Source organism: Peromyscus maniculatus, chromosome 7 (genome assembly GCF_049852395.1).
Source record: "Peromyscus maniculatus bairdii isolate BWxNUB_F1_BW_parent chromosome 7, HU_Pman_BW_mat_3.1, whole genome shotgun sequence".
NCBI classification, from domain to species: domain Eukaryota; kingdom Metazoa; phylum Chordata; class Mammalia; order Rodentia; family Cricetidae; genus Peromyscus; species Peromyscus maniculatus.
The window spans coordinates 106,815,722-106,829,590 of record NC_134858.1 but is presented as its reverse complement, the minus strand read 5'-3'; the positions used below and the strand labels follow the sequence as shown (position 1 = coordinate 106,829,590).

The window sequence follows — 13,869 nt, the reverse complement described above, 5'->3', positions numbered from 1 at the left end:
ATCAGGTGGGTACCTGGTGTCCACAGAGGCCAGAAGAGGATGACACTGGACCCCCTGGTACTGGAGTTAGAGACAGTTTGAGCCACCAAGTGGGTGCTAGGAATTGAACTCAGGTTCTCTGGAAGAGCAATCAGTGCTCTTAACCACTGTGTCATCTCTCTAGTCCCAATTTAAAATCGATCTCAGTGGGCAAAGGTGTTTGCCACTAAGCCTGATAATCTGAATTCCATTCCTATAAACTATACAATGGAAAGAAAACTCTTGGAAGTTGTCCTCTGATCTCCATACACATGCTGTGACACGTTTGCCCCCCACAATAGATCTGACACCCTTCTCTGTCCTCTGCAGGCACCAGGTACACATGTGATACATACACATACAGACAGGCAAAATTCCCACACACATAAAATGATTAAAATAAACAAGGCACAGACCTGTAACTAAGGGGTAGGAGCACTTGTCCTACATCTGTGAAACCCTGGGTTCAATCTTTAGCATGGGGGGAAATGGAGGTAAAGAATGGAAAAATACATTACAAAAACAAATAAAACCTTCCCACTCTCTAAAAGGAGAAAACTGGGGTCTGGAGACCCAGTTTAGCTGGCAGAGTGCTTGTACAGCATGTGTGAAGTCCTAGGTTTGATCAGCAACACCTCCTAAACAGGCATGTACCTCGTGCTTATAATTCTAGTATTTAGGAGGATGAGAAGTTCTAGGTTATCCTTAGCTACACATTGAGTTCCAGGACAAATTGACCTATACAGAGATACTGTCTAAAACAAACAAAAAACGAGGGGAGAAGAGAGAAATTTAAGAATTAGTAGAAGAAAAAAAAACTGAAGGTATATCTGAGAGCCTAACAAAAAGTTACTTGAGAGGTTCTGACATACTGCCCCATCTTGACCATCCAGCTGCAGCTTGGGTTGTGATCTCAATTTCTGGAGGCACATGGTACCTCTTCAAGTAGATAACATCATCTCTTGTTCTCAGCAGTCTGACAGGCTCTCTACATGCCATTATGATTATCTGCAATGCTAAAAGCTAGAACACAGGACCTGATGAACATGAATGCTACAATCTCATCTGCTTTCACAAGAAATACCAAATGAAATACTAGATCTCTCATGGATCTTCCTATCCTCTGCTGCATCCCTGTGAAGATTGTGGGCTATGTTCTGGCTAAAGTGAAGGAGGACCTGGTGCTGTTTCCTCATGGACATATTACCCAACTGATCATAAAGCATTCAGAGATACATTGGCCTGACCCAGAAACGGATGGACCAGACCTTAGAAACCACAATTAAAAAATTTAGTGCTAGCACAATGGAGCTGACCCTATTGACAGGGGTATGGGTAACTGTGAGCATGGGAGATCTGGCTGCACCCCTCATCTGCCATATGGTGGTGTGGGCGGAGGAGAGATGCTCCCCGACTCCTATCCCCACCCAGCGCTGCCTGTGACAGGGGCAAGAGCTGGCTGTGCCCCTCACCAGCTGCAGCACTCAGGAGAACGGCCCCTGCAGCTCACTTGGGCAACACAGTAGAGGTGATTCTGATGGTCCAGGTGTAGGAGAACTGACCCTTAGGACATGAAAGCAGGAGAACTGACCCCACCCCTTGCTCACTGCTGCAAGGGGTGAACTAACCAGGGCATGCTGGAGAGCTCACACTGGTGGTGAGGATGGGGGAGAGCTGGTGGGTTGACCAATCCTGTAACTACCCAGGCCCAGAACAAGGGTTATGAGTTGGCCCACTCCAACATCCACCCCACCTATGAACTGCTGGAGCAGAAGAAGCATATTGGCTGTTCAAAAACAAACACCTTCCCCACTCTGTAAAAGGAGAAAAAGGGGCCTGCAGACACAAAGTTGCAGGATCTCCATGACACAGGGCAACAACAGGATATTCAAGAGAAGTCCCAGTGAATGCCCAGAATCAATAGTGTAGCAGAAACCAGAGGCCCTGAACCAGACCAATGGCTCTTTCCAATGAACACTTGCAAGCAAAGACAAATGGACAAAGGGGTTTACTGTGTGATTCACTGTGTTGCACTACAGCTTCCATGATGAGATTTTTCCTTCTTTTTTTTTTTCTCTCTTAGATTTTATTTTATTTTATTTTTTGGGGGGGGAGGGTTGCAAGGGCAGAGGGCGGATATGAAGGGACAGAGAAATGAATGAGATTGTGATGCCATGTATGAAAGACACAAAGAATGAATAAAAAGGTTAAAAAATATTTAGTGTTAGGCCAGATGTAATGGCATGTACCTTTAGTCCCAACACTAGGAATTTGCAGAGGCAGGTAGATATCTAGGAGTTCAAGGCCAGTGGGGTCTGCAAATAAGTTCCATGCCATCCAGGGCTACACAGTGAGACTCTGTCTCAAAACAAACAAAAACCAGTGCCAAGTACATATCCTTGCATGTCAGGAATAGCAAACAAGTTTGGCATCCAACATGGAGGCTTGAATATCCAAACATAGGGCCTGAGAAAGCTAAGAAAAGTTCTGGACAAGGAGCCGGATGTGGATTTCTAGTCCCGCAGTCTCTCAAGCAGGCTGATGCTTGGCTTACAGAGACTCGGCTCCCGGCTGCTGCCTGCAGGCTTGAGCTAGCCAGCACCACGTGCCAGCAGCATGTGCCAGCGCCATGCGCTATGCTGAGCTGTGCAGTGGCAGTTTAAGATTTGTCTCACTAGGCCAGAGAACACTTCGGATGCTTAGCAAAGCCAGGTCTAGACACAAAAAGCCTCTAAAAATGAACAGTATGTTTAAAAATGTGCTTAGATGCTGGAGAAAGAAAAGAAAATGAGTATAGAAAGTCATAGAAAAAAATAGTTGAGACTGGAGAGATGGCTCAGAGGTTAAGAGCACAGGCTGCACTTCCAGAGGACCCAGGTTCAATTCCCAGCACCCACATGGTGGCTCACAATTGTCACTGTAACTCCAGTTCCAAGGGACCTGACATCCATGGCAAAACAGCAATGAAAAAAAATTTAATTAAATAAAAAAAAAGTATCAGAAAAAAATAGTTTAAAAATAATAAAGTATTTAAAGTCTGGGCAGTAGTGGTACATGCCTTTAATCCCAGCACTCAGGAGGCAGAGGCAGGTGGATCTAAGTGAGTTCAAGGCCAGCCTGGTCTACAAACTGAGTTCCAGGACAGTTAGGACTGTTACACAGAGAAACCCTATCTCAAAAAAATAAAAATAAAAATAAAAAAATAAAAAACAACCAATAAAGTATTTAAAGAGACAGAGTAAAGTAATAATAATAATTGTTTTAAAAGTCATATAAAGATGGGAAATACACGGGGTATCTGGATCAGCTACTAGGTAAGAAACTGCCGTTCCCTCACCTGCTGACAGCATGCTGTCCAAACTGGACAAAGAGGACACAAAAGAAGGCAACTGGAGAACTTTGCCAGGACAAGGCAGGAGAGTCCTTCAAAATTCCTGCTTCACAGAAAAGTCTGTCAGATATTCTATGCCCACAGGCTGAAGATGGATGCCCCAGAGTTTCAGAGGTGCCTTGGGTGACTGTCCAGGCAGTCAGATGTCTCTGTCATTTCTATAGTTTTGGAAGTTGTTTGCTCTGCACTTCCTGTTTACTTAAATAATATTGTATCTTTCTCGGGTCTCTGATGGAGTTGAAGATGAGATAGTTATAGTCTTCCTTTCTATCAAATTCAGAAAAGAAACTTAGATAAGAGATGTAAATTTTATAAGGTTGAGAAACATAAAAGCTTAAGTTGTTTACCTAAGAAAATGTTTTAAGGTCTAAAAGGTTATTTTTTAGGATGGTAATACATTACAATAAAAAATGGTTTAGATATAAAACATTGGATTCACCAAGATAGAATAGATAATGAGTAATTTCTCCAAATTTGCTAAATATAAATGGACTGGACATTGTGAATATAGTCCTTAAAACTTGATAATTCTTATTATATAGTTTTATTATGTTAGAGTTAAAATCTTTCCTTTTTATTTAGACAAAAAGGAGGTAATATTGTGGGATATTTGTACACTGTGAAGAGGTATTGCTGTGGCTGGTGTAATAAAAAGTTGAATGGCCAATAGCTAGGCAGAAGAGATGGGCGAGATTTCCAGGCATAGAGAGGAAGAGGATAAATGGAGGCACTCAGGAGACACAAAACAAGTCAGACACACAGAATGGGAGAGGTAAAAGCCACGTGGTAGAACACAGATTTAAAAATATGGGTTAAGTTACAAGAGCTAGTGAGACAAGGTTAAGCTAAGACTGAGCTTTCATAATTAAAAAGTCTAGTCTGTCATTATTTGGGAACTCCCGTCCCAAAGAAAAGTCCTACTACACAAGTGGTCTTGCACTGTATTGGTTTCTTCTCTGCTGCTATGATCAAACACCCTGACTAAAGCAACTGTAATGGAGAATGGTTCACTTGGCTACAGTTCCAGGTTACAGTCCATGGTGGTGGAGAAGTCAAGGCAGGAACTTAAAGCAACTAGTCACATCCACAGTCAAGACTGGTAAGTGACAAACCATGCATGTGTGTATTCAGCTCACTTTCTTCTTCATTTTTAAATACAGTCCAAGATCCAAACCCAGGAAATAGTGCAACTCACTTTTAGGCTGGGTCTTCCTCCATCAATCAAAGCACTGAGGATTAGTCCCTTGCAGGCTGATATGGTCTAGACAATTCCTCCTTTAGACTCTTCCCAGGTGATTCTGGTTGTCAAGTTGACAATCAAAACGAACCATCACATTCTAATACCCTTAACTTTCAGGTGGCAGAGAAGCAGATGCCAGTAAGTGCTGAAGAGGGGTAGATATGTGGTGCTCTCCAGAGGAGTCAGGAGGCCCAGGGCAGGACACTTCTTGTTCAGAAGAGGCTTGTCCACAGGAAATTTGCCAATCCATGAGCCCTGATGTCCAAGATGCTTAAAAGACTTGGATACGTGACCTAGAACCTGCTTGAGCATTGAAGGTCCTCCTGTCTCAGCTACATCCTGGCCTGTCTATTCTGCAGTATCCACTCTGGGTTCATCTCATCCACCTGAAGGCTGTTCATTCTCAGCTCTCAACAATCACCTTCCCCATGACCTACTGTGATTGTGAAGAAACACCTGGAGACAAGAGCCAAGGAGCTTAAGGCCAGCCATGACAGAGCTTTTCTCAGTCTGCCCACACCATACTGCCACTGAATTTTCTGCACTAGTTCTATGTTGGGTTGTGATTGACCTGAAAGGTTGTCTCCTTCAATGCCAAAGAGGAAGCAAGGCAAATACCAGAAGGCCCCAGCTTTCAGGCCCTGGCACACTCATCTGTCTTCATCTGTGAGGGACTGTAACGACCATGAAGTCAGACCTCACGGTCCCTTCTAACTCTTTCTGGTGTCATTATCCATTTCTTCTTGCTTTCCCTACAAACTCCCACTGTATCCTTCTTCCCTACTCAACTGACAAGTATTTTTCCCCTTCTCAGTGGGAGAAGATGTGAAGTTGGGGTTTCTACTCCAAGAGCAGAACTTGTGGAATATCTAATGTCCCTGTTTCTGTCCATTTTCCCCCTGTAATGGAGTAACCTGCCATTTACTGAGGATTGCTAGTGCTCATATGCAATACTATGAGTGTTATTAATAATATACTGAATCCGATGGGCAGTGGTGGCACACACTTTAATCCCAGCACTCAGGAGACAGAGGCAAGCAAGTCTCTTGAGTTCGAGCCAGCCTGGTCTACAGAGCAAGCTCCAGGATAGCCAAGGCTATACAGAGAAACCCAGTCTCAACAACAACAACAACAACAACAACAATAATAATAATAATAATAAATTGAATCCTACTGGAAGCTACCTCTCAGTTAGGCAGTATCATTTTTGTTTCCCAGATGAGGAAACTGACACAAATAAGCAAAATAAGTACAAGGAATTGTACTCAAGTCTGCCTTGAATTCAAAGCCAAAGTTCTTTTCATTCTTTTATTGCTGTACTGTGCATTTTATTTGCAAAACAAACAAACTTAACAAAAAGAATCAGCAGTTTTAGAATGTTCTGGGTTGGCCTGATATTTGAAAGGTGTATGTCAATTGCAAATGTTTACATAAATCTTCAATTTTAGTCACCTTTTAGTCTTCTGCCTTCATAAAAAGAAGAAAGAGTGCTTGAACCTCTGCAGAAAAAGTCATGGATAAATCCAGAGCTATCATTATTTAATTTTTGTCGTTGGTTTTTGAACCAGGGTTTCATGTAGCCAAGGTTAGCCTTGAACTCCTGATTTTCCTGCCTCCCCTCCCAAACATTGGGAATATAGACATTCACCACTATAACCACCTTTTTTTTCTCTTCCAAGACAGGATTTCTCTATGTAGCTCTGGTTGTTCTGGAACTAGCTCTGTAGACCAAGCTAGCCTTGAACGCACAGAGATCCACCTGCCTCTGTCTCCTGAGTGCCGGGACTAAAGTCGTGTTCCACCACCACCCAGCTCTTAGTGTTCACATATTCACTGAATGTGAATTACCAAAGCACATAACATTATCATGTTTACATTTTTATGAAAACTAGCTATACATGGACTTAAGTCTAGTCATCTAACATTAACTGTCTGGGGACAAGTGATAACTCTGTGCTCTGTAATCAAAACCAGCCCCACTAATTAAAAATCTACCCCAGCACAGAACCTGGAGAGATGGCTCATAGTTAAGAGTTCTTGCTTTAAAAAAAAAAAAGAAAAGAAAGAAAGAAAGGAAGGAAGGAAGGACCCCCCCCACACACACACACACAAAGTCAGCCTGGGCTACAGCTCACCTATCTGTAATCCAGTTCCAGAAGATCTCACACCCTCCTCTAGCTTCCAGAGGCATTCATGTGTATGCATATGGTGCTAACACATATGCAGGTCAAACACTCATACACATAAAATAAAAATTAAAAAAATCTACCTGAGCACATTTAAAGAATGGCTGTCTACTGATAAATGATTGTCTGAGGCCAATAATAGGTTTTCTGATCCCCTCCTCCCATAATAAGTTTCTCTACCCATGCAGTAAGCCAGATCAAGTCAAACTGAAAAAGTCTAACAAGTATTATTGAGTAAAGCGTAACCCCTGGGAGGATTCACTGGTCCCAGAGATGAAGGTCAGAAAAGTCTCCTCCCTGAACTACGGCAGGGAGATTTTATACACTGTAGGTGAGGAGGAATAACATGTCCTCCACAAGCTGGGTTTGGGCCCAAGTATGGCTAAAAAAACAAACAAACCTAAGTGCAATCAAATGCTGAGCACTGAGGCAGGGACTTGGTGGCTGGCAGCATCAGGGGAGGAAGTTGCAATAGTCACCAAGAATGTGGAACTGGGCCTTTTGGCGCCTTTCCTTTGTTTGAAGACTCGCTGTGCAGGCAGGGTTTGGAGAGAGAGACAGGAATGGGGTTTCCAGGACAACATAGGGGTTAGCCGGATGATCCAACCTAAAGGCTGATAGAGGGTTTCTTCTCTATTAAGAAGGATTTATCAAAGCCGGGCAGTGGTGGTGAACACCTTTAATGCCAGCACACAGGAGGCAGAGGCAAGAGCCTCAAGGAATAAACAAAAAAGAAGGATTTGTCCTTTTTGTTGTTGTTGTTTTGTTTTGTTTTGTTTTGTTTTTGAGACAGTTTCTCTGTGTAACAGCCCTGGCTGTCCTAGAACTAGCTGTATAGATCAGGCTGGTCTCAAACTATGTGATGGGATTAAAGGCTAGGCCACCACTGCCAGCCAAATCTGAAGCTGTTTTACTCTATCCCTTCAAGTATGTCTACCTCTTTATTTTAAAATATTAGAGCTTTCTGCCGGTCACCTCTAAGGCAGTATATAACCTTACTGAAGAAGGAAACATTCCACCTTCTCTTTGAGCACTACCTTCCTGCTAACAGCTCAGCAGATACAAGGAGAAGCAGCCTCAGCTTACTTGAGTGGTTTTTCTCCGGCATCAGACACATTGCCTCTGGTAGGCTAGGCGCAGTAGGAAGAATTTTAGAAATTACTTTGGTAGTGTTATTTTATAAAACTATTGGCTGCTTTTCTTGTTACTAGGAGACAACAAAATTATAGCAACCTAATTTCAGTTATATCTTTTTAGACAGTGAAAGTAGATCATTGTCAGAAAAAAATTAAATCGCAAATCCTAGCTCATTAATGATTGTTACGAAAAATAAAATTTGAATGTTATTTTCCATGTTTTCATTCATTTACACTGAGTGGCTGGATTTCCCCCATCTTTGCAGGTTCATTCTTTTCTTATGGTCCTTTGGTGCTGGGTGTTCTAGGAATCATGTTTGTCAGTCAGAGGCCATCTTCTCAGCCCTAGAAGATCTCAATAATGCTCAATTTCAAACACTGGCTCACTCTTATACCTCTCATGTCTGTCCTGTGAGATCCAGACAAGAATATCCAATTGCTACTCATCATTCTTGTGCATCTCAGAGACCTCAAACCTATACATACATCTACCATCAAACATAGCGTCTCTTCCATCCTTCCCAAGTTGATTTTTCACAATTTTTATCTAAAGAACACTGCTGTCAATCCAACGAGCTGGGAGTACAAATGTCCTGTTTGATTCCTCTCATATTCACTATCCAATCAATCTGTCCCTAAGACCTATCCATGTAAGCCTTCTACATCTGCCCTGAAGTCATCACCACTACTCTCTCTTCTAACTCACTCCAGCATCAACAAGCCCACATTACATCGACAGTCACCGAAATGATACATTACCTGCATCTGCTTCTGACTCTCTCTAACCTTTTCCCAGGCAGCTATAAAAGTGATCTTTTCTAACTGGAGTCTCATCGCTTCACATCTTGTAATTTAAAATTCTTCAGTAACATTTCCCCAGTTCTAAGAATGAAAACAAAACTGCCAATCTTTCCTTCCTCTCTGCATTTGGCAACTGTACTGGCCCTTTTGCCATTTCATCTCGATTCAAGGTCTTCTAGAATGGTTTTCTCACCACTTTGCGGAGTGTCTTAGTCATTGTTCTATTGCTGTGAAGAGACACCAAGTAGACCAAGTGAACTCATATTTTTGGTTGTAAGCCTAATGGTTAATGGCTGAGCCATCTCTCCAGCCCTACCAAGCCAACTCTTAAAGGAAAACATTTAAGGGACTTGCTTACAGTTTAAGAGGCTGAGTTCATTATCATCATGACAGGAAGAATAGCAGCACACATGGCATTGGAGGAGTAGCCAAAAGCTATATCCTAATCTGTCAGCTGCAGGAAAGAGAACTGGCTTATGAAACCTCAAATCCCACCCCCAATGACACACTTCCTCCAACAAGTCCACACCTCCTAATCCTTCTCAAGTGCCACTCCCTGATGACTAAGCATTCAAATATATGAGCCTCTGTGGGGCATTCTTATTCAAACCACCACAATGAGTGAACACCTGTGGAAGCCTTTGAAACTAAGAGTTTTCTCTATCAGAGTCATTGAAAGGAAGCTATAACTGACTTTCCAAATGAGGTCATATTCCTGTCATAGGCTCTGAGAAACCAAGTCCTTCCCTTCAGAGCAGTGACCTAAGTCATTTATTTGGTTGATCATGGTCTCCCTTCCTGACTATAATTGCCCCGAAGAATGAAATGAGGTCTATTTTTGCTTGTCCATGGAGTCTCAAAGTCTGATACACTATATAACTTTGTGTGTGTTTGTGTGTATGTGTGTGTTCATGAATGCATATGAGGGGATGGAAACCAAAAATAAATTCTACAGTGTGTGTATGAAGGTCAGAGGACAACTTTGTGGAATAGGTTCCCTGCTTACATCTTTATCTAGGTTCTGAAGATCAAACTGCAGTCACTAGGCTTAATGACAAACACATTTGCCCCTTGAGCCACTGTTACTACACAGCTTTTGTATAGATTTGTTAAATATATTCACAAACATGTATCAAAATATTCATCTTTCGGGTAGGATATGACTTACTATTTTCAACCAAAACTTAGCTAAACCCATGGATACCGAGGACTAGCTTTAAAAAGAAGCTGATTTTACTGGGCGTGGTGACTCATGACTTTAATCTCAGGACTTTGGAGGTGATCTCTGTGAGTTCAAGGCCAGCCTGGTCTACAAAGTGATTCCAGGACAGTCAGGGTTACACAGAGAAACCCTGTCTAAAAAAGCCAAAAACAAAACATCAACAACAAAAAACCAAAAGCATAAAACGTTCTACTTATATGATAGTAACTATTGGTGTAAAAACCAAAAACAACCAACAATATGGCTCACCAGTTAAAGATGTGCCTCAGTGTAGAGTGCTTGCCTCATATATATCAATCTCCAGAACTAAGAAACAACAACAAAAACCCTCCAAACAAAACTTCCCTATTGGCCTGGTTTAAAGCACTGTTTTCTCTAGTAACCCAATCTGCAGCTGCCACTCTACTATCTGAGGATATTGTTTATAACATTTCTGTTTGTAATGGGCTTTTAATACAGAAATCCTCTTTTGTATTCTCAAAAAATATTTTTTGGTTCTGAAATATACATGAATATTTTAAACTCAGACCATGTAAACACAGCTGTCTTCTATAAAGAGCAAAAACGTGTCTAATCTTATGTTAGCCATACTGGTCGAACTGGACAAAATACTCTCTGTACACTAAAACACAAAACTAAAGAGAAACAGACTAGAAAACTGGAGCTTGGTGGGGTGTAAGACTACAGTCCCATGCATTCTAGACGCTGAGGCAAGAGGATTACAAGTTCAAACCCTATTTAGGCTACCAACAGAATATAAGGCCAGTCTGGGCAAGTTAGTAAGTAAGATACTATCTCAATATAAAGCGGAAGAGACTGGAATTTGCCAGGCGGTGGTGGTGCATGCCTTTAATCCCAGCACTCTGATGGCAGAGGCAGGCAAGAGCTCTGTGAGTTCGAGGCCAGCCTGGTCTACAGAGCGAGCTCCAGGACAGGCACCAAAACTACACAGAGAAACCCTGACTCAGGTAAAAAGAGAGAGAGAGAGAGAGAGAGAGAGAGAGAGAGAGACTGGAACTCAGATAACTACCCTTAACATCACATAACTAGGCAGTAGACAAGCTAGGATTTATCTGACAACTGAGGGAAAAGTAAGGATATGATTAAATTACATGGTCATAAACACATGCATGTGTGAGTTCTGGGTTTTTGTTTCTGAGACAGGGTTTCTCTACGTAGCCCTGGCTGTCCTGGAGCTCTCTATGTACACAAGGCTGACCTCAAACTCACAGAAATCCTCCTGCCTATGCCTCTTGAGTGCTGAGATTAAAGGCAGGAGCCACCATGCCCAGATTCATTTTATATTCTTTTTTTTTTTTTTTTTTTTTTTTTTTTTTCCCGAGACAGGGTTTCTCTGTGTAGCTTTGCGCCTTTCCTGGAACTCACTTGGTAGCCCAGGCTGGCCTCGAACTCACAGAGATCCGCCTGGCTCTGCCTCCCGAGTACTGGGATTAAAGGCGTGCGCCACCACCGCCCGGCCATTTTATATTCTTAAATAAAAATAAATTCTACCGTTCGGTTATTTTAATTATGGATCCAAAGTAAATTAAAATGCCCCCAGCTTCTTCTGCTTGCTCTCCCAGGATGCGAAGCTCTCACAGTCAGGAAGGCTCTTGCTCTCTCTCACACTCCAGCCCAGTAGAAGAAGCATCTGCTCAACTAAAGCAGCTTGTCACAGCAATGTGTCTGCCCACCCCGCGGCACCACTCCCTCGCTCTCCTTCAAACTAGACTGCTGGGCTGTGCTTGAGAAGCGAAGGAGCTCTCGGTCTTTCAGGCCCCGTGAGCAGTCACGCCCAATGGTGACCGCTCACTTCTAGCTTAGAGACAGGACAGTGTCCACCATCCACGCTGGGAAGACTACACCGGCGCAGTAAGGTAACACTGCAGAATGGGACCCTGACCCAGGCTAGGCCAGTCACAGGGCTCCCTGGAGCACATCAAGTAGGGGACAGAAAAGCTGGCTCTCCAGCTTGGACCAAAAACTACAAAAAGAGCCGGATGTCTGAGTTCAAGGCCAGCCTGGTCTACATAGTGGGTTCCAGGACAACCAGGACTACACAGAGAAACCCTGTCTCAAAAACCAAATGGAAGAAAAACAAAAAAGCACTGAGGAGCAAGTAGAAATTTTCCACAAGGAAGCGAAAGTTCATAAATGTTTATCACAGAAAGAAAATGCAGTTATAGCAGCACCAAGGGACTACAATACCCAGAGGAAGACCAGTAACATGCTAATGTAACAGCCCTAATAAGACATGAAAAAAGAGAACATATTAGTAATCATTTGAAGTTCCCCTTTTCAAAGACTGCCCTAAAAAGGAAAACCTTTGTCAGCAAATCCCTTCTGTAAAAAATAAATAAATAAATAAATAAATAAATAAATAAATAAGTCCAAAGGAGTTTGGTTCAATGGTTTAGTACTTGCCTAAAATGCACAAGGCCCTGGGTTTAATCCCCAGTGTTGAAAAATAAATTTTTAAAATAAAATCTCTTGTGCAGAAATGACTACCATGCCGGGCGGTGGTGGCGCACGCCTTTAATCCCAGCACTCGGGAGGCAGAGCCAGGCGGATCTCTGTGAGTTCGAGGCCAGCCTGGACTACCAAGTGAGTCCCAGGAAAGGCGCAAAGCTACACAGAGAAACCCTGTCTCGAAAAACGGAAAAAAAAAAAAAAAAAAAAAAAAAAAAAGAAATGACTACCATGAACACTTTATTCAAAGAGCAAGTATTTGCCAACTACCTAGAAAGGAGTAAGACAAAAGTGGATTTGAATATGAAGTCTGAGCCATCAGCTTGGGTTCAAATCCCAGAACCACCTCAATTACTTATAGACTGTGGGGAGTGGAGAAAGCCCTGAATGAATGTGTATTGTCAACGCGGGCAAGGCCATGTCATGGACCAATACCTCAGACTCTGGAAACTGGTAAAGCCCTCCCCATTCACGCCAGGCTCTGTTGGGCAAAGCCTTTCTCTGGTCCAAGTGTGAATGTTGACAGACTGTGCAAATACAAGTGTTTATGAACAACTGATGAGTGTGTATAAAAACAAGTAAGCGCAGCTTCTTCCTCCTGGATGTCTGCAGCCTGAGACTGCTGGGCTGCAGAGAGCAGCTGACGCTCCTCGCTGTGCTGCAAATCAAGCCTGGGGCTCCATCGCTGTGCACAGCCCAGCCAGCCCAGCTCTTCTGCCCCTGTGCCTGACTTTCTTCATCCCCTCGTCACCCCCAGTCAGGTCAAGGTGCCACGCTGTGTGGGTTGTAGAAGCAGACCTTCACAAGTCATTTAACCTCTGAGTCTCAATGTCCTCATCTATAAAAACAGGATAATAATAGCACCTACTTAGAGCGTTGTTGTTTGGCAGAAAAAGAACCTTTGAACTGGTTGATTTATTTAAAAAAAAAAAAAAAAAGAAAGAAAGAGAAGCAGTTCACAGGCCATAAGAGGGAAATAGGAGGGAGAGGGCAGCTTCCAGGCATAAGGGATGGGCATATACAAAGGCAAAGGAACATGAAAAGATAAGCTTCACTCGTGACTTTTGTCCTCTCCAGACTCACATTCCCACTGTTGGCTGAATGTCAGCTGGAATTCCAGCCCTGAGAGCTGGGCCTGCAATTCCACAAGTCCAGAATAGAACTAATCAACTTTACAACTCCTGATTCTTCTGGTTCCTTTCATCTGGGGCAGTGCTACCCAAGTCTCCTACCACCATTTTAATTACCCCTCGTAGCCTCCTAAATGCATGGCCTGTATGTCACAATGGGTCAGGATGGAGACAGAACACTTTTCTGGACCTAAGTACAGAACTTGACTCTGTCAGGGCAGAAGCACAGTGCAATATGGGCTAGGGGTTAAGTCGGAAGTGAAAACTCTAAGAACA

At 42.9% G+C, this 13,869-nt stretch overlaps 1 protein-coding gene across 4 annotated transcripts in view; it reads right to left on the bottom strand.

The window, feature by feature from the left end:
* The window catches only part of Prkar2a (protein kinase cAMP-dependent type II regulatory subunit alpha), a 74,661-nt gene that overhangs the window by 45,869 nt on the left and 14,923 nt on the right, over positions 1-13,869 (bottom strand). The gene's annotated exons all lie outside the window — the stretch shown is intronic.